At 48.6% G+C, this 25,026-nt stretch overlaps 1 long non-coding RNA gene across 1 annotated transcript; it reads right to left on the reverse strand.

Moving 5' to 3' along the window:
- Positions 1–8,236: 8,236 nt before the first annotated feature.
- Positions 8,237–23,767, reverse strand: LOC114644635 (uncharacterized). The gene is made up of 4 exons (XR_007935506.1): positions 23,600–23,767; positions 20,526–20,632; positions 14,650–15,251; positions 8,237–8,735 (listed from the first exon to the last, which is right to left on the reverse strand). It is a non-coding gene; the product is annotated as an uncharacterized LOC114644635 (long non-coding RNA).
- Positions 23,768–25,026: the final 1,259 nt, after the last annotated feature.

Here is a 25,026-nt window from a genome sequence, read left to right on the forward strand (position 1 = left end):
CACTGAGCTGGATCTAGCATGGCTTACGGTACTCCGCAGTTATCTGAAAACAGCATCTGTGGAACTTATGGGTTCAGATCCACAATTCTGTACGCACTACTGCAGCTTCACGCCAATGGCAGAACCTAAACTTAAGTTCTTATGCCAAGAGTCTTCTCTGGTGGAACAAATTCATGAAGTTCATTCATTATTGCAAATAACTCTATGTCAACCGTGTAACTTCTGTCCCTCCCAAGTCTGAACTTATATTGGCTCGGTTCGGGAAATGCACGGATGGACTACAGACATGGGGAGAATGCGTAAACTCCACATAGGCATCAACTGGGCATGGAAGCCATATTGAGGACGTTGAATGTGTGATTTGAAAGTGGACCACAGCACTCTCAAGCCAACAAGAATGAAAAAAGATGGCAGTACTGATGTCACTTCTACATAACGAAGAACATTTATTCAAGAATCAAGTTTCTCGTGACATTTTTTTGATTTTGATTTGATCTGTTTTGTTAATCTCCGAAAAGAAATGTCCTTTTCGCATGACCTTTGGTGTCAGCCATTCTACAAAGCCCATGGAGCAGTTTTCAGATTAAGGCCCTTGCTGGAAGGTTACAGCAAAAAGTGAATTTCCCTTTTTGTTTTTTGTCCCCGTGGACCCTTCACCCTTTGGGAATGCAATTTCAAACCGTTATGGACACCCGACCGTGTCTTGTTGGTCTTCCCAGGGAGGTGGGCACAGCCCGATGACAGGAGCTGGCGTTTCTCAGGTCTCAGTTCACAATCAGGTTTTGGTCTTCCTTTTATCTGTTGCCAGTAAGATTTTGCCTTTTATTATATGTGTGTGCCCTGCGGTGGGCTGGCGCCCTACCTGGGGATTTGTTCCTGCCTTGCGAGCTGTGTTGGCTGGGATTGGCTCCAGCAGACCCCTGTGACCCTGGATTAGGATATAGCGGTTGGGGAATGACTGACTTACTGACTAAGTGACTACATGTGTGTAATTTTTAAAGGATTTGTTTTTTGATTGAGTCTTTGAAGAATGTGAACAAGCCAATTTATTTCATTGTGGTAACAGTGTGGTGGAGTACAGGAAGATGTAAGATTCATTTAGACGAAAGGGATTCATAAAACACTGAATGGTGAGTTCACGCCACATCTTCTTCTTCCATAAAGATTAGCTGGCCCTGGCTTTCTCTCTTCAGAACCTGTCAAGTGTGGCGAGCTGCTTACTAAGGGAAGCCTTTTCTGTCTTACCGCTCCGTCTCCACCTCATCGCTTTTCTACCAGCATTGCAAAGTCATGCCATAACATTCTGGTCCTGCCCTCGGCTCTCTTCTGTTGTATTCTAGTATCAGCTCACCTGCTCCCATTTGCATCTGCAGGTTACTGGAAAGCATCATGTGGTACTGCAGTAAGTGAAAGACATGGCTGCCTGGCCAAGGGGACACACATCCAGAGCAGAGGCTTCTGGGTCAGTGCTCTAGATAGCCTGCCTCCCTTCACTGAAGTCAGTCTCCAGTACTCACTGCTTCCCAGTGTGCTCTCCCCATCGTCCGACAGCCCTAAACCACTGTCTTCTGGGCCTGGAAGCAGCCCCCAGTGCAGCCCACTTCAGCGTCCTGATGGGCCTCATAACGCACTAACCTTTTCAGAGTCTACACTAAGATTTATTTATCTCTTTTCAATCATCTTTGAGATTTGTCATGCTCTCACCAACAGTTAGGGATTGTGCTGTGTAGGACAAGCTGACCAGTTCACTCACAAGCCAGTCTTGCAGAGAGCCTTTTCTTCCTTGTACAGTTCAAAAAGCCATTGAAATGCTTTGAGAACACTAAATATTGGATGGCACAAAATTTCTTGCAATTAAACGAAAATCAAACAGAAGTCATTATTTTTGGTCCTGCCACATCTGCAGTTGAAATCGGCATGCACTTAGGACCTTTGGCAGCAATGATTCATAATGATGTCAGAAACCGAGGTATCATCTTTGAGTCTAAGTTTTGAAAAATAAATCTCCATGGTAGTAAAGTCCAGTTTTTACCAACTGAGGCAAATTTCTAAACTAAAATCCATTCTATCACAGAAGGACTTGGAAATAGTCATTCATGCCTTTATTACATCTCGACTAGATTATTGTAATTCCTTATATGTGGTCTGCCAAAATCTGTTCTGTCACACCTTCATCTGGTTCAGAACGCGGCAGCGAGACTTTTGATTGGGTCGAGAAAACGGGATCACATCTCCCCCATTTTAGCCTCTCTCTCCGTCGCATTGATTTTAAATCTTGTTGTTTGTTTTTAAAGCTTTGCATGGTCTCGCTGGCTCCAAAATATATCTGTGACCTCCTTCACCCCTATGTGCCACCAAGAGCACTGAGGTCGTCATCTGGACGACTGCTCCCTGTAGTGCCAAGATCTCAGCTGAAGTCGAGGGGAAGACCGAGTGTTCTCAGATGTTGCTCCTCGGCTTTGGAATGACTTGCCTGTGCACATCAGGTCTTCATCCTCGATTGAGGTTTTTAAAAGTCGGCTTACTGTAAGACCTCCTTGTTTTCTTTCTGTCTTCCATTGTGTATGATGGGATTGTGGTGGATGTTACAATTGGCTGTTTTATTAATCTGCTTTGCATAGTTGTTTGTATTGTGTTTATTTTAATGCTTTTTTTGTACAGCACTTTGACACAACCTCTGTTGTTTTCAATGTGCTTTTATAAATAAATAGTCTAAAATAATCTAATCTTCCAAAATGCTTCAGGCCCCCTCACGCTATAGTGACATAATCTGAGATATCAGCAGAAGCTCTTCCTTCCACCACCATGAGCCACCATCCAGGCCGCGTCTGCCACATTCTGCACACACGCGATACACACGGATACGTCAACCTAGAGAGCAGCATCTCTCAGCGGCAAAATGAAGAAGAAAAGCCACAGTTGTCATGACATATGCAGTACAACGTCTATCAATGGACACATTCTGATTTCAGCCAGGCGCACGAGATGGAGAAACTCTGCCTTCACAGCAACACAATTAGTAGAAAATGACTAACACTGGATGGCACAGAACTACGGAACGTATGAACTTCTTATGTGATGAAAGGAATTTATAGTGTAAGCTTTTCAAATTTTCCATTTCTAAATGTAGTTATACTGAAGATGTTTTATTAGTATTGTTACCAAAAAAGTGTTGGAACATAATTGAAATCTGTATTTGTAAAAGATCAAATGGGTGTACTTGACAATCCATGTGATGTTGCCTTCCAAGCAAGGAAAGCTAAAAGACAGCTCCCGACATGGATTCCACCCGTTAGCTGCTTCCTTAGCCAAGAGACGACAGTTCTTGCAGTAAAAGCAGTGATTAAATTGTTAAGGGACGTGTAGCAGGAAGTTCTTGTGAATGAAGCAAAGTCTTCCATGTTTCATAAGTGTACCAACGTGAAGCCGTTGCCACAGGAACTGGGCTATGAAACACTTTTAGTGAAGAGCAAATTAATATTGAGTAAGGATGAAAGAGGGAAGATTCAAGGTGACGGGAAGACTTCTGAACGATGAAAGGATGTTAGAAAAGCAACATCACTTTGTGGATTAGGAGATCAGAGGACGGCTGAAGGAAAGAACACAATGATGCAGAATCATTGGCTCAAGAAAGAGCACAGATCTGAGATCGATCACACACTATGCCCCAGAAAGCACCAGGGGTGGGCGCGTGATGCAACAATCTCAGTCCTGGAAGAACCTATGGGTAAAAACGGCAAAGCTATGCAGCAAACTGATTCAGTGATAAAGCTCTGCATGAACACAACAACAAATCTCACATTTATTTTGTGTTCAGTGCAACAATTTTGCCGGAATCGGCAAAACTGCACACGTTTTGTGTGTCTGCTTTAGGATCATGCCGACATGCTTACCCTCTGGAGTTGGATCTTTACTGCCCAGTTTGGTTTTAATCAGGAATGAAATCTGTGGACTCGATGGATAACAGCTCGCCGAACTCAGTCAGGTTAAAATAGAATTCTGGAGAAGAAGAAACGGTCAGCAGCTCGCTCGTATCCACGTTCTTCATTCCGATACTCAGAGTCTTTACGCCCCTTCCGCTTTAACGCTTTGGATGGAGCTGCCACATCATCTGCAGACTTTCCACCACTCAGCACGATGAGAAGCTGAGGAACACCCTCCTGGACTCTGCTGCCGGCGGACGTGCTTGAAGACATTGTCTTTTACAAACTGCAGCTGCTGCCCCAGTGTTCAAGGTTTTCCCTCCTTAGGTTTCATGCTTCTCACTGCATTCACCACTGCCTTTTGTGTTTTATGCGTATTCAAGTTGAAATGTGTCTTTGCATCATCACTGTATTGCACAACAGCAATGCGAACTTTGTCCTCCTCCACTTCAAGACTGTTTGACATTCTTCGAATAAACTCTCGGATTGCAGGCAATGCATTTCTAGCATCATTTGTTCCATCGAAGAGAAACACGATATCTCTTCTAACATCTTCTTGCTCAACTAGATTAATGAGGATGCATAATAAAGAAATGAGTTCTCAGCAAATTAACAACATCACCTGACAATAAAGTCTGATATCACTTTGACTGCTTTAACTGCATACAGAGGTGCACAGGAAAGTGTGTGGCGGAGTAGGGCCTTTGGAAACATGTTGGCCATTGCTGCTGCGACACACTCAGTGTCTTCTAAATGAGACAACGGGGACATCCCCTGCGCGATTCCTCCACTATGGCACATTTGGTTTTTCAGGAGGAAAATCAATCTTTACATAACGTTCATTCACTTACTGTTCGCTTATGAGTGTTCAACTTTGACTAAAGCAGAGAAGTTTGTTTTTCGGGTCTGGCAGTTTTTATCCTTCACAGAACACAAACAAAAGTACAATGATTTTTGAGCATTCTACTGTGAGCCTTGGACCAGTTAAAGAAATCACACACATTAAAACATATATAAGGAGACCCGACTGAAATGAAAAAGAGGGACAAAGGAGAAATGGTACTTACTGCTCACTTAATATCAGGGAATCAAACACTTTGTGATATACACTGGAAACCTGAAAAGCCAGCCATCCTATCTCAAACGAGACTGGCCAGGGACACTTACCTCTTCGTTTTACGATGAAGAAATGGAAAAAAACTACAGCAGTGAGTACAGAGAAGAGTGAGAAACACAAACAGCACAAGTTCTGCATCATAACGTGGCTTACAGGTTATCATTGCACGCATCCCCCACTAACAGAGCAGTTGCGCTTTCTGATGGACTGAATTCAGGTACCAGACAATGAAATTGGACGAAAGACGAAACAGAATGAAGCTCTTTTCCTTCTGCCTACTGCTGGCTCAAGCCATGAGTGCTACAGTTATTACTCTTCCCTACAGTGGCCACTTTGCAATCAGCGCTGGTAGACAACAAAATGCCAGTAGCATTCATCAAACTGCTGTACGGGGGACGTTGATCAAGTCCACTGTTTTGGATTAAACAGGCCCTTTATTAAATGACATTACTGCAAAGCATTTTATTTGTTTGGCACTAAACCACCACAACCCCGAGAAACAAATGTCAGTAAGCCCTAAAAAACAATTTGAACATTACGAAGTCTTCAACCCTCCTACAAGACAGTTTGAAAAAAGTCTACCATGTCAAGAAATCTATATTGTACTTTGAGAGTAGATGTAATTGTAATAAAAACCAATTAAAAAGTAAGCTTACCTTTTGATACCAATGTTTCAAACCTCCCTCAGCGGTGAGGGCAGTTGCCAGGGATGAAATCTGCTGCTCTATTGCAGAAATTCCAGGAACATCACTGACAAGAAGGAATATGAAGGGTCAATAGCCACAATTTTCATCTCATTGGCATCGGCATTCTTGGCGCCAAATGGCGAGAAGGCACCACTCCTGCTGTTTTAAGAGCAATGGCAGGACTCCGTAACACTATCTCGGGAACGCTGTGTAGACAAGACTACCAAGATCTGTGGGACTTTCTCAGAAATTCTGCTTCCATAAGTTTGTGTGAAAACAGTGTCTCTTCAGGAAGGTTAGTGCCAGCACCAAGGTTTGCTGAATCTCCTTGTAAAAGGGTCATGCCATTAACTGCACTGACAACTTGGTCTTTGGTGGAGTACGTATTCAAATAAAAATTTGCATTTGGTGGTCACTATATTGGATCACAGAAAAACGGATCTGGTCAATGCCAATATCAAGAGGCTCAATGAATCGTAAAATGAAGTCACGGGATACTTGGAAAAGTCATCTCCAACGTTGTTAGAGCCATCAACCAGGAAGACAATATCCTTCTGGTCTGTGGAAGAAAACAGGAAAGGTGAGTACTGATGCCTGTACTGACATGGAGGAAACATTGCTGTTAAGACCACCAATAAACCTGAACAGAAAAAGAACAAAGGGCAGCATATCTGTGCGCAATGAGTCACTTAATAGTGATGCACGGGGACAGAGGACAGGGAGTGGGCACCATGCTTTAGTAATATGGAATGACAAGTGAAATTGGGCACAGTGCCCGCTCTCCTGGGTGAGAAGTCAAACGCACTTAAGGGATTTACATTTCTTGCTGAAGTTCAAGCCATTCTGATCAAGTTGCCTTTGCAGTCACTCAAACAAAACAACTGTGGACAACCTAAAAGGACAAAGACTCTTCAAAGACACCCAGGTCCATTTTCTTACATACTTCTCAAGTGGAACACGGGGACCTATCCCCTGGTAAAAGGCAGCACTCGGGCACCTGGGCAGCAGCCTTCACAGGACACACTTGCAACACACCAGGCCAGCGTAGACTCTTCAAGTAGCCTACCATGCTACTCTTAGGAATGTGGAAGGAAAACTCACAAAACATGGGAACAGGAGAACAGGCAAAGACCATTGGCTGGGGTTTAGGGACTGTCTAATGAATTTTAGCATCCCACATCTGATTGTTACATGTGAGGAGCTAGGAACCTCTGTAAGGGTTTTTCTCCAATTTCCCTAAAAATGCTGAGGGTTGGTTAACTGTCCAATGTGTGGTCTAAACAGGCCCCATAATGCTCTGGGTGTCTGTCCAGGGTGGTCCCTGCCTTGGGCTACTGTCTAGGACAGGCCTCCTGCAGCCCTGAAATACAGTATGTCGATTACACTGTTTGGATGGCTGAGTGTTTCTATATTCATCTTCATTACATAAAATGGATTCAAAGAGCCCAAGGATGTGATGGGTTTCAAGCAACTCTTCTCTCTACCAGGAAAGAATAAACGCAGCCAAAGGCACAAGAGTGCAGCTTCATGGCTCTCTGGCTCAGTAGCTGCTTAAAGTTCAACTGGACTCTTTCTAGCGAGTTAGGCCAAAGCCTGAATTCTCAGGTTAAGAAAAGGCAGACTTAGCATGTTGGATTCATGGTGGCTGGAGGAAAGAACGTTTTAGTGCATATTTCTGTTTATATTTGAATCATCAATGTCAGAAAGAAAATGTGCAAACTGAACCTGACAAAATACAGCTGCTGTATAGAACGACCCTGCCAAACACACATGCACTAAAATTACACAAGAACAATTACAACTGGCAGATTATATCTGTGAGAAATGTAAGTCAGCAAAGTGTCCACATGTAGCTTTGAATTATTCAGCAAGGCCATCGGAGCTTGAAGTTTGACAAAGCCCTGTAAACACAGCCCTTGGTATCTGCTCTGAGTCACTCGTCTGCTGATGCTGTCGTGGCCTACTGCACAGCGACAGCCCCTCACAGCAGGACCCCGCGCCGCCCCTCTAAACTCTAATTAAGTACCCGAGACTGTGATGCAGCTCTCTCTCGTCTTCACTAGAAGATCATACACGTTTACTCAGACCCCCAGCCTCATGCTTGCGTGCTGGCGTATGCTGTAGAGGACACTCAGCACTGCCTTATGATCCATGCCACATGAAACGCCTCTCCAGGTCTTTACCTGTCATATTGTCAGCCCATGAGCCCTCACTGAATTTAAAGGCCCCCCTGGGAGTTAAGTGAGAAGTAAACGAAGCCGTTTACCTGGAGGCTGAACACCGTCAGTGGCCATGGGCATGGAAGGCCTCACGGTGGAGCAGCGTAGGCAATGTTGTGCTTTGAAGCAAACACGGCACATTAATCAGAACAGTAAAAGATATCAAAAGAACAGTTAGACTCACTTTTTACTTTCCACTTCTCCAACTACTGACACTAAGGAGTGTCAGTCTTTCAACCACATCTTTCCAATCCGGCAAAGGTCGCTTTATAAAAAAGACAGACTGGGTGAAAAGCAATTGACTCCAAATACTGGGAATCAGCACGGCCCCACTCCAACCGTGTACACTAACCCACCAGAGGCAGCGAGCTATCAGCAGGCACCCTTCACGTCATCTCTTGATTTGCTGTGTAATGAGCACGAGAGCCTGTTGAACCCTCTCATGTTTCCTTGAACCCGCCTGCACTTGTAAAATGGTTCTTGAGTGCATAGTCGAGGGCAGCACCAGTATTTACAGGCTGGCCACCCTTTTGGCGCAGCTTTCCAACTCTTGCAAGAACTTCTTCTTGAGTGGGAGTAATCCTTCAGGAAAAACTCATCACGCTGATCATTGCTGAACTGTCGCAGGCCAATCCGAACTCGATCCAGGCCTAACTGGCAGATTTCTGATAACGCTGGGTGATAAATCACGGAAGAGGATAAAGTTGGGAGTATTGACCGAGCTAGATCCCTTCAACAAGGAAGACAATGTCTCTGACGACTTTTCGCACTGATGTTGTTGTTTCTATAACTGCAAAGGAAAAGGAAAATGAACATCAAATTAATACAAAGTGTTGTTTGTTCACCTTTTGACCTCAATCAGCATACCTCTCTTATCAGACGAAGCATATTGCACACTCACTATTCATAACTACGTTCATCTATGCAATGTGCACAGTGCAAAAACCAAAGTGAAAAGGCTGTCAGTCCATGATGGCCAACGCGCACACACCCAGTTTGACTTGCCCTCAGGCCCATGTTTATGGTGTGTGAAAAAACAAAGTTATGCCAAATGTGTGGCCATCCAAAGCAGACAAAATCAAGAAGTAAGTTAGAGGAAGGGTGTTAAACAAGTGGGGGTCCGTATGAATTGTGGGTGTAATTCCTAAAGGAAAGGAACAGGAGAAGGAATGCCTTATGACACGGGGACACCCCAGATCCCACTGCATTGTAGCCAAGCTTCCGTATTACATGAATGAGGTTCTCCAAGACTGTAGATAAGGTGATCCTGGTGTACCAGCTACTGACTGCCCTGCCCAGAGATGTGGCCTCAATATAATATGATGGGGGGGCTCAACCCTCCTCCCCCATCCTGGGGGGCTGCCCCTAGCCAGCATTAAGCAGGTGCAGCCACTCTTTAAAAGAAAAACAGCCCTGAGATTTTTTAAAGGATCTCCAAAACAGTTAAAGAACAACAAAACCCAAGGCAGGTATTTGTTAAAGAGCATGTCAAAGGCGCTAAAAACACAACCGTGTTTAAACATCGGACACCCCTAGCAGATGCTCAGTATAATTTGCAACTACACACGTTGTGACTAAAGCCCTCAGTCTAACACTTATCACTTGCCACACTGCATGCTTAGAGACATTACACCGGCTCTACCAAGTCCTGCCAAGTTTAAAAAACACAAATAAATGCTTTGCTCCAAAGACGAAATCCTCCAACCATTGGTAAAGCACAGCTGCAATTCAGCATGCAGCAGGTTAGCAATTTTAGTCAAACCTGTGCACGTCTCACGCCTTGCTGTGCAATGGTAAAAGGTAAGCTTACGGCATCTCGGCTTTTCCACACAGCTGAACACTACTAAGTCTTGTGGCTCGTTGGCTTCTTCCCCTCCGATATGTAATGGCAGTTGATGTACCAAATATAAATGAAGATATGTGGAATCTTTACAGCAGAGCTCTTTATGAAATAATAAGGAGGTGGGGCTCACATGACAGCACAAAGCCTAAAATGTTTTTAAAGCTGCGGGGCGCGCCGACTGTAGCCACGGTATCCAAGGACGTTCTCCAAGGCCATCCTGTCCCACACAGAACCCGCTTTGTGTCTCTCCTAGCAGATCTGCCCGTCTTCTACAACCTCCGTGCAGCACAAGTTTGTGTGTCTCGCTAAATTTAAGATACTTATTGGAAGGAAGCTTGTAATATCACAAGAAGGTACTGGCCCCCTACGGCTCAGAGCTTTATTTTAAAAGCATACACAATATTTATCCTGTAAAGCAGATGTCAGCAAGGTTTGCAAAAACTGGGGATTTGTTCATTTTGAGGGGCCAGTATCAGTCACAGCTTTGCTGCTTAGCTTTACTTATACAAAGGTTTTTTGCTGCTGCCTGGGGACTTTTTTAAGATGACAACAGGTAATACGGTTTGCTTTAAAAAGACATGGATCTCTTCACTTTTTCTGAAGGAAATGTGGAATGTAAAAGGTGACGATATCCTAAACGTTTTAATTAATTTATGGAACATTCACCACTCATAAATCTAGAAGTCAGGAAATAAAAACACATTCTAAGTTTAAATTGTTAATTCTATAAAATAACATTGGAGGAATGAAGAACTAAAGCAAACAATGTCTTGGATATCGATTTATTTTTTTAATATCGATTTATTTTAATGTATGTGACGCTTCTAAAATATCTCATGAATACACATATTTCTCAATGATGATAATTACATTTTCTTTATGGTAATACTTTTCCAGTATGGAAATTGTAAATGATTTCAGTAAAGAATGTTAAAAAAATATCTTACGTTCTACGCTGCAGTGACGAAATGCTCGACACATTACCCACGGGACAAAAGTCAAGCAGCGGCCTTGAGGCTAACGAGCTCTGGTTCAAATTGCGTCCGACTTGCCCCGCGGGACGTGACGCTTTTCATAGCAGCCGATTGGCTGTACACTGGCGCCAAGCGCCCCTCCCGCCTTGAACCGGCGCGTTGACGCTTCTCTGCGCCTGCGCCGCAGCCTCCTCCACTGCCTTGAATTCGCGGCTCGCGCCTTTTTTCTCTTCCCCATTTCCCATTCGCCAGGCAAGTCGCCCCAGCTCCTCCTCCTACCCCATGGGCTCATGGGGGCTGCAGTTCTCGTCTTCTCACCTCGAGTACAGTGGTTGTGTGAGCTGATGTAGCATTACGAATGAAAGCGGTACGCGGCTGGACGCTGACTGGGCACTGTATGTGTGAACTGAAGGGGCCTCCTCTATGTTGACGGTTAAAAAGCGCCACAACGTGCGCTAAAGCGCAAATGGATACGGTGAGCTGCTTGAGGTGAGGGGATACGTGGTGTAACTGTTGTCATGGGGACTCTGTAGGACTCTGGGAAGGCTGCCTGTACAATGACGGACAAGAAAAAATGAGAATCAATCGTCTACGTGCAGAATCACCGGCACTAGGAAAAAAATTGACAGGAGGGCAAAAAGAAAACGCGTGGGGTCTCCTCCCTTCCTCCAGGGCGAACGCAGCGGGGTGAATTTCACAAGTTAATAGAAGGAAACAATAGGCTGAACTTGAACCAGGCAGACCCCCCTTATCTTACCAGGATTCGGATTTATAAAACTTGTGGACGCTGAAAAAGAGGCCCAAAATGTGCGTTCCATCCAAAGTCGGCACTTCTAAAACAAAACTTGACGGGAGAACTTACGTTACGTTTAGGCAGCGCTGAGCCATCCCTGCTCAACATTTTGGGAAATGACGACACGACACCATTGATAAATTAGGGGAATGCAAGCAGAGCTGCTAAATAACGAGTCGCAGGCACAACAATTCATATCACTGAGCCGTTATTAGAATTTGCGTTGACGTGACAAAACATATTACACACACCTCAAAGGTCGTGGATACGATGTACAGAATACTTCTAGTCCCCTTTTAAGAGAGCCAATTGCTGCATATTTGCACTGAGGAGCTTTTTGCTTTTTGTCATTATATATCAGCTACCAGTTGTCACTTCTCAGGTCTCAGGAGTAGAAACCAAAGAGCAGAGAAAAGCACAGATGTGATTCACTCCCTGCATAACAAACAGTTTGAAAACTTTCAGCCCCACAGCCAGTTACATAGCCTAATGTGTGTCACTGCTTGAAGACTAATGGTCACATACAAAGGGAGCGAGCTATTAGGGACTGACAGGACTTTGTCCCCATAATGATGATGGGCTTTACAGACAATGGCCACCTGGCATTACAAGGGCAGATTGCTCGATGGTTCATATACAGGTATGAAGGGGTTGGCTTTCTAGGGAACTGGCTGACAGGTCTGGAATAGCTTCAGCCATGCATCAGTTCATCCTGTCCGTTCAGTTTTCCCATATGGTTTGGTTGTACATGGCAAACATAACATGGATAATATGCAGCAGCATCCAGTTTTCATAATGTAATTGGTGGTAAATGCCTGCATTCATATTGAATAAGGCCTACCCTAGCAAGAACAAAGCTGTTTCTGTTAACAGTAAGCAGCGACCCTTTCATTAACGCATAAGTCATCTATGATGCCAAGATGAGACTGAGGAGCGTTGTGGCCTCCGGTGGCCTGGGTCCACCCTATGATTCATTTGTTTTGAGGCAAAGTAGCGTTGGCTGACACCTTGCTGAGGGGGGCTATCCATGAAGTCTGGCTTGTTGGTGAGGTGACAGGCTGATCTCTCAGTGTTTCATGTGGCCTGCCACTATTCACAGCAATCACGTCATTACATGTGGCAGCTGGCAGTGGCTACCTGCTCAGACAGGGGTGCCTTACGCCTTTCCCTGACCCCATGAGGGTGGAGAAGAGATGCGTCAGTGACATGCAGTGCACACCATAGGACTCCTCTCATCAAACGCAGGTGCTCACTGTCTTGATGCATCAGCCAATGAAGGTCAGGCCGCGTTGTGATTGTGTACAGTATGTATAATGTGGATTAGCATAGTTCACGTATGGTTGTTTCAGCGTGACAGCCAGGAGGGGTTTGAGGCTTTACATTTTATAAAGTCTTCTAGTGTGGTGCTGAGGGGTCACCCAGTCCAGGTGGTTCGTCAAAGTGCTATCAGCGCATGTTCCAACCTTCATAAATCAGATCTTTTTGAGGTTTTTTTTTCCTGTATTTTGGCCCAGGTTCACAACTTTTCAGGCTTGAATCCATGCAAAAGTCTTCAAAAATGAAATCCCCAGGACTGGGGAGCTGAGGCAAAAAACCAGTAAGCCCCACGAGGAAAGCGGCACCAAGTCTCAGGTTAGGGTACTGAGTACGGGTGTGAAGTGTGGGTAGTGCATTGTTTTTGAGTCATTTGGTGACCACTGGGGCTGTGCCAGTTGCACCATTGTACACAAAAACCACTGCTTTGTAAATGATATTGTGCAGAACAGTTATTTCATTTCTTTGATTTTGCACCATTAAAGGAATACTCCACCCCAAAAATACTTACCCCATGTAGTTTGCAGTGATGGCCAAGTAAAGACTTTCATGCATAATGGAGATTGAACAAGTTTTTGATTCAAGTCTGTGGTTGGACAATAACAGACACTCTCAGAGTCTCCGTGAAATCTTTCACGTTTACACACGTAGCACGCGTGAAGTCATGATGTTCTAAACAGATGTATTTGTACAGAAAGTCAACTCACAATGATGTGCCCCCTGGAAGTTGGCTGTCCTGTGGACTAAGAGGGACGCACTCGGACACGGCCGCTGTCACGTTTCTGTTTGTGCCCGCACCTGAAGCAGCTCAGGATTAATCGGGAGCAGGCTGTGAAAGGGCACGGGTGAGCTGACCTTCTGCTTTGGGGCAGTTCTTTTACTTTTACTCTTTAGCCCTACTGGTCTCACAGTGATCTTTGCATTCTTGATATCGCATGAAACACGATATTAACCAATGAATAAGTTGTTACTGGGCGGGACTTGTGACCAATGAACGTGTGGGGGCGTGGTCTTCAATTGAAACTACTCGGGCAGTTCACAACAGCGTTTTCCAGAAGTGACTTCTGTTTACTATGTTTGTTAAAATGCACGCGTTTGGGATGTCATGAGCATACAACTGGATGACTTCATGTACTGATTGTGCCACACAAGTAACGTTTTGACACTGTTGGCTGTTATCCAACCTTGGGGATCATCGTCGTCTTTTCCAGTAGAAACTTTCTGTTTTATCTCTCGTTCTGCATGGAAAACGTGATTACAAATTGTTCTCTGCCGTCGCCTACAAAAGTAAATGGGTCTAACCATCTGAAAAATGGTCATTTCTGGCTGAAGCATTCCTTTAATCAGAGAAGGGGATGGATTGAGTGTTAAAGTGGACAGGATGGCCAGACGAGAAGTGTGAACAACTGCAATGGTGGATGAGGGCACTCCCGTCAGCCTTATGCTCTTGGTGTATGACTGTGAGTCGGAAAAGCAGAAACCTCTGCAGGCTTAGTGACTTGGCTCTTCTAGGCAACCCCTAATTAAATGTTATAAAGTGACAAAGCTCAGAAAGTTCTAAAGCTCAAGTAAGTCCAGTAATTGTTTGCTGACTAAAATGGTGGCCAACAATAAGCATGGAATTGGATTGTAATTTATTGTTTTTTTTCCAGTGGAACTCCCTTATTCGCTCAGCGACTGCCTGTCATCATCATGTCTCCAGCCAGTGGTAAGGCCCACCTGGCAGAACAAGCGAAGATATTAAAGTAAAAGGTGCCGACAAAATTACAGCCCTCCCTACCTTCGGTCGGTCCCTCGGTGCTTATGGTTCCAGACAGGGTCTTCAGCAGGTCCTTTATTGTTTTTGGGTTTCTGGAGAGTATTCGGAAATCTTTAAAACATGAACACGGTGGTCTTTATCCAGTGCAATCTGCTGGAGGTCGTTAGGGTCAGCTTTCTTGGAGCCAGCGGCAAGAGTTAGAACCCCGCTTGCTTTGAGCTCTGCAGCGGCTTGTGGAAGTCATCTGGCGGACCTGCTGGCACTCAGAATCATGAAGAGCTGTGGCACATTGTCATCCTTCCTGCTGCCTTTGGCACTTGTGAACATGTTGTTCTTGACAAACTCCAGGGCAGCGCCTACATTGGCCACTTGCCCACCTCGTCTATTTTCAACTTGCGGAGCCGCCTCGGCGGCTGCTTCGGTCGAAATCGTGGGTGTTAAGGTCAAACTCGACTCTCACGTCATTGAGTGAACTGTGCCACAGCAACCTGAACAAGTCTGGTCCGATTGGAAGCTCTTCAATAATCTGGTGATAAAATCTCGAATGCTCACAAAAAAGGTGTTGCCCATGTTGGCTGTACCGTCTATAAGGAATACGATGTCCCTCCTGCTCACCTGCACAGCTAAAAAATGAGAAGAAGGACAAGTATGGCATGAGCGATGGTAAGTGACAGCAACACAGAGGGCAGAGCAGACACTGGCAGCCATCACGGCCCATAGGGTCAGACGTTTGCCTTTTTGTCGCTTCTCCTTTTTCTCGGGACCCCAGAAGTTACCCTTCGTGGGGACCCGCTTTGTGTCCAGGTGTGACAGACAGGTGCCTGTCACACTGATGACAGGTCAGGAGGCACGTGCAGCTACGCCGTGCCGTGCCACAAGGCTTGCCCGCGTTAGCTTTAGGACACCAACGGGCCGGCGCGCCTCTTCTTTCGCAGTCACACACTGCATCGGTCTTGGCAAGAGCTTCATCTTGGACATGCATTCAGCCTCTGGCCGTGGGTGACATGCCTACCACGTTTACTTTTGTCCCGCCGTTTTTTTTTTTTTTTTTCTGCTTTAATGTATTTACCTGTTGACTTCATTACCTACCTTCTCCAACAACACTGGACCGATGAATGACAACAGTGCGCTGGGCTACCCCTCTAACGTATGGCAGCAGCTGATCCTGCAGTACGTCAATGGCACTCAGATCAGGGGTTGAAAACACAAAGCTGGGGTCCGTAGCGATCTGCTCAAGTTCGGAGGACTCCGTGATGCCAGCCCCCACTCCAAACGTATATATGCTAGCCTGCTTAAGGGCCATCTCTCCCAGCCCTAAAGTCGTCAGTGACTTGCCAGCACTGACGACCACTACGGTCTGGGGAACCCCCTCATCTGCTCGTCCCCCCTGCACCTTCCGTTATAGTGGGTCTGCAGCACCGGTTCCAGAGCGGCACCCGAGGTTAGCCTCTTCTCTCCTTTGAATCTGAGTTCCTTCACAGCATCCAGAACTTGGGTTTTGGTGCTGTACGTATTTAAATAGAACTCAGTCTGAGGCTCATTGCTATACTGCATTACAGCCACTCTTATCATGTCCTCTCCCAACTTCGAGATTGTCAATGAAAATAAGAACAAAATCGCGGACAAGCGGGAAGTTAGCAGCTCCGATGTTGTCTGATCCGTCAATACGAATAAAAGGTCGGTTGACTCTTGTGCTTTAAAAGAGAAAAACAGAAAAAGGCAACGTGAACGTGTTAAAATGAAGTCAATCCATGCAGGCACAGAGCTAACATCACCTCCCAGTCCTTGTCTGCTGACGTTCTGCATTCTAGATGAGCAGAGGTGTGGCGCCCGGCTCTCCCAGACGGCCCGCTTCTGGTGCCTGATCTGATGGGACGTCGTCAATGGGAGCGCTGCTCCGAGGCACAGGCACCGACGACGACAATTACACTTCCAGGCCCAAATGAACGAGAGCACCTGCTGGCGCCAACCTCTGCGCTCCATCTTAACAATGCAGACCCAGGTTAAAAACTTCACTTACCGGTCATGACGCACTTGGCCACCTTTTGTGCACAGAGATTCGCATCAGACTGGGATTTCTAGTGCTGGAAATGCCACCCTGGAGTGGCGGAGCGAATGAGGAAGCAAAACGGCAGCGACATGTGGCGGTTCCAGGAAGGCCAGTCGGGCGCCGTGATTCAGACCCGCTGTGTGCTCCTCTTCCACGTCGCCTAATGCTAAGCTCAACATAGTGTCCATTATTAAGAAGTGCGTGAGGGTTCAGGAATGTCTACCTGTGAGTGGCAGGCCGAGTGGAAATCCCACTGCCTGCCCTGTAAGACTTTGGGCTTATCGAGGTGTGGCCAGACATTCACGGTGGGGTGATGCCCACCGTGGACCAGGCCGTAATAGCGCTTCATGGTGGTGAAGTTTGACTTGAAGCTTTTCTCCAGGTGGCCCTGAAAGGCTGGAGGGGCCCCGTCCCACAATGTCCACGTTCTGCCGTGGCACCTCGCCCGGTTACGTGTCCTAAGGCAGGCTGAGATGAACAAAGCCACCGCCATGCAGATGTGTAAATGTTATGCAGGTGGGACAACACCACTAATTAAGCTGACGTTAGGACGATTTACACTTTTGGGGTCAGCGTCAAACAAGAAACATAGGAGTAGAGTTGGCGAGGCGGAAGAAAACACCAGTAGGACCCCAGAAACCAGGAGTGGCTGGGGCATGGTGGGCCTAAGTCAATGCGTTGGCCAGAGAAGTGGAGTGCCCTGCAACCTGCCATCCCAGTGCTGAAAGCGGGCCCAAGTGTTCATGACCGTGTAGAGCACATTTGACACGCACGAGGGCGCGTGTGAAGTAAGCGGATGATCACAAACAGTTTGCATAGTGACAAGAATTAGCACAGGTTAGAAGTTAATGGCTCTGCTCCAGCTTACAGACATAATGACACAGCATGATGGCGCAGGCCTGGACCCCCAAGGACAAGTGTCCTCTCCACTACATGGCACTTACTTACCGATGAGCGCAGCGCACCACGGCACTTGTGTTCAGCAAGCTTTCGGGAATGGCGTGGTGGCTCCGTTTCAGCAGTACGGTCAAGCGTGTCGTTAATTTAGCAGAACTGCGGGCTTTGCTGGTGGGTCCAAGGAAAACGATGAGTAACAGCGAGCGCGGCTAACAACTCGGCGGGGCTGCCAGAGCAGCAGTGCAATTTAGTTTTCCACAGGAAGCCCCAGTGGCTAAATGGACAATTGAAAGCAAATGTTTGAGCAGATGATGAAGAGCCGGTGCCAAGCTGCGGGCTGCTGAGCACGCTGGGCTCTCCGTCCGCTGGCACAGCTTATTGTGAGATCAGCCGGAGCCAAGCTGGGCCTCTACCGTGTCAGGCGCTGAGTCAGGACCCCCGTGGTCTCTATAAGGTGTGGGCCACTGCTGCCGACTCGTTTCTATTCACTCTCCCCTCCCCAGCCCACCCCAGCCCGGGTGTTTCATTAGCACCATGCACTACGGTGAATTATGGAACAGAGCGGGGTTAATGACAGCACAGGTGACAAATGACAAATACAGAAAATGGATGGTCACTGCTTCCATTATTAGTGATGGAGGGGGTTATTGGGGTTAAGTATGGTCATGTGGTGTTACCTGAAACGTCCGAATTTACTCCTGCCACTTCCGCCGGCGCAGACGGAGCCACGGCGGCGTACACATTGTCCACTAAATCGCCTACTATGTCGCGCAAGGCACTGAAGTTGGCTACGTTGTACATGTGCCTCTCTAGCGGCTTGCTGGCCATCTCCTTGAGCTCCCATTCGACCGCGTGATGCACTCCCACAGCGAACACGTCACGTCGGCTAACTGGAGGACTGACGACGGCGGGATGACGTCGTCCTGGGAGCGGCCGTCCGTCAGCACCACCACCACCTGAGGCACGCCTTCGTTGGCTCTGCTGCCGGCCGCCGCCGTCAGGTGCTGCTCGATCAGGTACTCCAAGCCCAGGCCGGTCCTGGTGCCGCCCCCCAAGTACGGCATGCTCCAAATGTGGAAGAGCACATCCTGCACGCTGGAGTAGGTGCTTAACTGGAACTCAGTTTTGGGGGATCCGCTGTACTGCACCAAGGCGAACTTAAAGTCACCGCCGCCCGTCTTTAAAGCCTTTACCACTTTGTACAGAAACTCCCTGACGAATTGGAAGTTATCTTTGCCAATGCTCCAGGATGAATCCACTAGAAATTATATCTGCGGTCACAGCCGGGGCGCTGGCTTTAAGAGAGAAAAGCAATTGAGGACTTTCCGTCCAGGGCACGGGCACGCAGTCACACTTGTGGCAGAGGGCAGCGCGCGGGTTCAACGGGCCTTTAAAGGGGACCCACAGATGGGTCTTCTTTACGGCCGTCCTTCCTGAGGTCACGTCCGCCTGACTTTAGGCCTTTAGTTCATCACCTTCTGCACTGCCAGCCCGGCGGTTTGAGAGCACGGTGGCCAACTGGCAGTAGGACCGGGCTTTGGATCGGCCGCTGTCGGGGTGTTCTCCCCAAGTCCTCGTGTCTGTTGGGTTAATCGACCCCATGCCAGAGGCTGCTGTGGTGAGCCTCGTGTCTATTTGACTCCGATCAGCCCCCTCACACTCCGTGATTATGACGATGTTGGATGTTAATTATGCTATTTGATCAAACTGCAACAAGGAGATGTGCCAGACACTCATTGGGGCAAAAGAGGCTCCGGGTTGGCGGCCCTGACAATCCTAAACTGTGGTGGCTAGCTATGCCAAGGGCACCAGTACAAGTACGAGAGGCCTTGGGGACTGGAGAGAGGACAAGTGACCTCTCAGCCACAAGTTGCCCCTTGTAGGTGAATGGCTGGGATGGTAGACACTTTGAAGCCTCCATGGGCTCCTCGGGCATCGGGGACTTGGGTGGGATTTAACGAGAGCCTCTTGGCATGAGCCAAAGGAGAGGGGCGCTCCGCTGGGTGAAGCAGGAGAGGCCAGGAGGCTTAGCCTTCACTCACTTGTTTCTTCTTTGGTCCCCCGGAGGGCCTTTATGGAGAGCAAGGCTTTGTCGTAGTAGAGCGTGATATTCCTTCTAATCACAGGGGACTTGAAGACCCCTTTACGAGCAGGAAGGACAGACAGGAAGTGACTTCTTGCCCGGCCGGAGGCATATAAAGGACGGACCAGCAGAAGCCGGAGGCCAAGAGCAATTCCATCCCCCAATACCTCAGGCTGTGGTGGTCCCAAGCCATCCCAGTTTGGACTCCCGCAGGGGTACGTGAGGGTACGTCTGGCCTGGTCGGTGTCCCCTGGTGCCATTAGTGGGGTGGGACCTCTCTATTTTCCACATGAGCCACAAGTGCTTCCAATGGGACACACTATGGCAGCTGAACCATTCCTGGGTCCAGCTTAAAAGGACCTGCCACCTCACCTTGGAGGGTCATAGTCGGGAGGCAGGGGGCAACGTCAACGAGAGGAGCGGCAGCAGAGAACGAAGACTGCGGTTTGGCTGTGTTTGCACATTTGCTGATTTATTTTAGTGTAATCAAATTCTTCACTTTAACCCGGGACTGTGCTGGGTGATGTTGTGCCCGAGGTTTGGGACTCAGTGGCGCCAGCTTCACTGCTAACGGCCCCTTTGAAGAGCCTTGAACCCGCGGCCCCCGTCTGCTTCACTTTCAGCACATTGTACAGCCCCGTGTTGTTGAGCTGGCGCCACTAATGACACGCCATGCTCTGCAGCCCCATTGAAGTTTCCACTTTTTTGAACCCTGGTATTTGTTAGGCCGCTGCATGGCATCATTTTCTTTGCCTCCATTCCCTACCCTGAACTCACACATAGACCCCCTGACAGATCCTTATAGAAGGACCTGAAATGCAGCCCACCATCCTGTTGTAGTGTCAGAGAGATTAAAAGCAAACTTACCAGCCTGAGCTTTGACAGGGGAGTGCCAGGTTACCAATGCCAAGCCCAGGAGGGCAACTAGTGGCAAGTGCTGAGGCTTCCTCATTTTGTGCTGAATCACCAATGCCCTGCGGGAAACAAAAAGAAGACAATGACACGAATGGCCGGGCTCCTGGACCACCACGCCTGCAATGCCTGAAATGGCGGAGGGCACAGTCTCCACACCGGAAGGTCAAAGCTCAAACAAGGACTCTGCTCGGCGACCCACTCGGTCCAGTTGAGCCAAACAGATCCCACCAGCGGCGTTTGGGGTCTTTAACCGCCTTGTCCACCTTGAGGACTGGAGTTTGCTGATGTGCATTATTCGTTTGGAATAAATAAAAAATGAGCGGAAAGATTGGGGGCTTAAGCCTCTAAAGTGCTGCTTTCACTCATCCCACCAACCAGAACACACCTGGAGCGTCTAGGGGGTGTGCTGTGCTGCTGTCCCTGGGACTTGGCCAGAAGTGACCCCAGCATGGGATTTAGAGGGACGAGAGGACGGATGAGGGGCCTGCTTGTGTGATACTCCTCCCTGTATTTACACTGAGAGCTCTCCCTGTGACCATCCCTCCCTTGAGTTAATGAAGGTGACATCATTTTGTAGTGGTGGCCTCCTCCCCATCACAGAAGATCATCGCACCAGTGCCACCTCTGGCCACTCTGACCAGGTGAATTGTGATGCTGCACAGGGGTCCAGTCAGGTCCAGCGTCTGCCCCTTTATCTCCACTCTCTTACACAAGACCCCGTCAACGCCTTACTGGCCCAACGCAGACCCTGCAGACTAGACGGCATGGCCCTGAGGTGATGGCACGGGCATTTCAATGCAAGGCTGGGCACAGAGCCACTGACCGCTTGGCAGACGAGGCGAGTGTCTTGGGAGGGAGCTTTATATAGCGCCTTTCCTTAGTCAACCAGTGGACACCTGCTTCACAGTTCTGGCGCAGCTGGAACACAGACAGGCGCTCATGGAACTGGCGCCGTTGGGACTGACAGCCCGTTGCCTTCGGCTCAGCGCGGTCTCTCTAAACTGCCGCCATCTTTTATCTGACGTTTTCTTTTTTGTTCTCTCACTTTGGATGCCACAATGAAAGCGCTTGTTGAGGTGGGGGCATCCAGGTGGGCATGGAAATTGGCAAAGCAGACAAGGACGCTCGGCTATCGTGTCCGAATCGCGCCCCCCTAGTGACAATGCTACACTGGCCCCCTGGGTCGGAGCCCCGATGATGTCTTCTCTTCGGCTCCACATCCGAGGTCCTTCTTGTATAGTGCCTTTTAGCTAACCGCTCTGCCGCTCGGCTACAAATCCCCTTCTCTGTAAGGCGTTTAAGTATGTGTGCCATCTGCGATTGGCATCCCCAGCTGCTCACCACCGCGTGACTGAAAAAGCGGGCGCAGAAAATGGAAGGCTTCGCGGACGGGAGCGCGCTTCGAGGTCAGCCGAGAGTGTAAGCGCGTGCGGGGCGGCCTCTTCTGGCCGTGCGTGTGTACTGCAAGTCTGTGCTTCGGTGACGACGAAATGAGCCACCGAGCGGCGAGGACGCGACGTACGAAGTGGAAGGGCTTTAAGCGGGCAACGCAGCCTGGCACTTTGAGGCTTACTGCAGTGCAAAGACCACCTGGCACAACGAGGACTGTAACAGCGTAGAAACATCAAGGAAAGAAAGAGCACAGTACCAGCCTGGCACAATTGGAAGAACAGCACTGCAAGAATCAGGCTGACATACACAGGACAATGGCAGTGGTGGCGGAAGCACAAAACACAGCCTGGTATGTCAAGAACGGCAGTAGCACTGAAGCAGCCTGGTACCTTACAGCAGTGGTAACCACTGGCACACGAAGGAATAGTGCATTGTAAAAATCGGCGGGCTCACCGAGGACTGAAACAGTGGAGCAGAATCCGAAACAACCCAATCACAAAGATGGCACACCAAAATCTAGTCAAACGGCAGCGACCTGGCACATGGAAGACTCAGCAGGAGCAAAAGAAGCCTGGCACAAAGATACGAGGGTAGAAAGAGCATGGCATATCAACAAATTCTACCGGACAGGAATATCAATGTGTGAAAGAACACAGTACCAGCCTGGCACAACAGGAACAACACTGGAAAGAGCTGTAGAAACCAACTGGCATATGAAGGACTGAAGCAGCCTGGCACATCGAGGATTATTGCTGTGCAAAAAGAGCCTGGCACATTCAGGATTACAGCAGTGGCACCTGGAGAAGAACATCTTAACAGATGCCACCTGGCATATGAAGGACTGCAACAGCAGAGAAGAAGCCTGGCACACCAAAGTCTAGAAAAGTGGCAGCAGCCAGGCACTTTGAGGCAGCATCGGTGTAAATGGGCACACAGGCAGCCTGGCACAGGCACATGGAGGACTGGCACCATTCATTTTCTTCCTGGCTCTGCCCCCCCACATAACTGCTCCAGTTTTGCTGCCACCCTAAAAAGTTGCACAAGTGTGGGCTTTTTGGACGAGGCTGCCAGTCTTATAAACTTTACCAGAAGACGGCACCGCCCTACAGTAGAAGGAAGTGGAGCCGTCGGAGTCCGTGGTGCCTGGCGATGCCTGCAGCCCTTTGCTTATGTACCCCTCAGATGTTCAATTTCGTTAGCGACTTTACCGCTTCGAGGTCGTTGCAGAAGCAACAAGCAGTGATGACCCAGCATCCCGTCCTACCCTACGGCCCGCGTTCGGGAGCTGTGTGCCAAGTCCCGATGCCCACTGCCGAGTCAGTTGAGCAAAAACCGCCACGGGCTCTGCGCACCAAAACAGACATCTTTATTTTAGAAGCCCAAAAATGGGCGTAAGATGGAAACGCGTGCCAGGGGAGGGCGAGGGTGGCAGCGAAGCTCGGCGCTGAATGAATGCCACATGGAGTGGCTGCAATGGCTGAAAGACACCGTCCTCATCCTGTGACATGTAACAGACATGTGAAAGGCGCTATATAAGTCATTCCGCAAAGAGCCCAAAATACCCCTTCAGCTGACTATAGACAATCGTAACCCGGCAATGCCATCCTGAAAATGAATGAACTGAGCCCCCGTACCTGAGCAAAGTGCGCGCAGTCCAGTCTCTTGGCGACTTAGGCTTGCACCCTGGTCATATTCCTGTGGCACCCGACCGTTCAGCGCTGGCCCTTCTGGATGGACAGATGGAGGCAGAGCAGACTGGACGAAGCTCTCAGCTTGCCTTCCAGCGACTGTGTGGCGGAGCTAACGAGTGCGCGGCCAACTTGTAGAGCGCGCTGGACGCTGGCCAGCTGACGTCCTTCCCTAAATGAAAGCCAGACGCGCCGCCCGCGCTGGTCTGAGCTGCTTTCTGCATGATGTCACCAGCTGGAGCCTGCAGACTCAAGCCGAGCCGAGTTTCCATGTTGTGTGGACTCGGGTTCAAGCGTCCCTCACCTGGGCTTTGCCCCTTGCAGCTCTACAAGACAATTCAGACACGAGAAAAGGCAGAGGCATGGTGGACGCTGACCCCTCGGAGCAGACATCTGGGTGGAGGTCGCCATGAGACGATTCTGGAAGTCACTCGCTGCCCAGAAGCCCACACCTTCCATTATTCCATTATACATGCCCGCTGCCCGTCCAGCCGTCCATGACCGAAGTCACTTAATCCAGTTGGATCAGGCTCAGCCTATCATGGGGCACCCACAGCTTGTTTAAGTGGGCCAGTCAACGGTGGGCTGACCGACGTCGTCTTCTCACTTTTAGGATAGCTGCATGCCACTCCTGAGAACTTGCATGCCATTCCTCATGGAGCTCATTTCCTGGGCCACCGTGCCCCCCAGACACCCGCACGCTGAAGTGGACCTCTCCTGTTCCACGTTAGGGCACACAAAGAGAACGGGGTGATGGGCAGCAGTGCTAGCTCTTCTCTTGGCCGCCCTGCCTGATGATTGGCTGGTCGTTCAGACTTTGGACCCCCGTTGCTCGAGGCCTCGTGTCTCTTGCGTCTGCCAGTGTGATGGACGCTGCTTACCTGAAGGGTTGCTGCTGCTGCGTCTCCTGACTAAAGTCCATCTTGGCCGAGCTCCACTTTACTTTTCTGGTGGTCACTTGTGAAGGTACTGCTAGATAATCAGAGATCACCTGGCATAAATGGCACAGCAGATGCCCACCATATCTGCACATTCAGCTTCAGTTGTGTGCCCCTGTTCCTTGAGCTTGTGGCATCTTTTGTGGCCAATGTGACTTACATATTTAAGGCAGCCACTGGAGGTTGATGAGACCCCTGACTTCATGACTCATCACAGAGGGTCTGCTGGATGCCCCCATCGTTTTTCCCAATGTACGTCCTTCGCTGCCTGGCAGTGGCCCCAATCTGCTAAGCCTCAGTACCAAATTGAGGCCAGCTGGAGTGCCAGTTGTGCCAAGCTCTGCAAACAGCAGCCTGCGTATTAGGACTTGACTGGGAAAGTGGCACACATTAGCATGCCTGTCAAAGGTGGGCACCACATGTTACCCCGAGCCT

The sequence above is a fragment of the Erpetoichthys calabaricus genome, chromosome 8 (genome assembly GCF_900747795.2).
Source record: "Erpetoichthys calabaricus chromosome 8, fErpCal1.3, whole genome shotgun sequence".
NCBI lineage: Eukaryota > Metazoa > Chordata > Cladistia > Polypteriformes > Polypteridae > Erpetoichthys > Erpetoichthys calabaricus.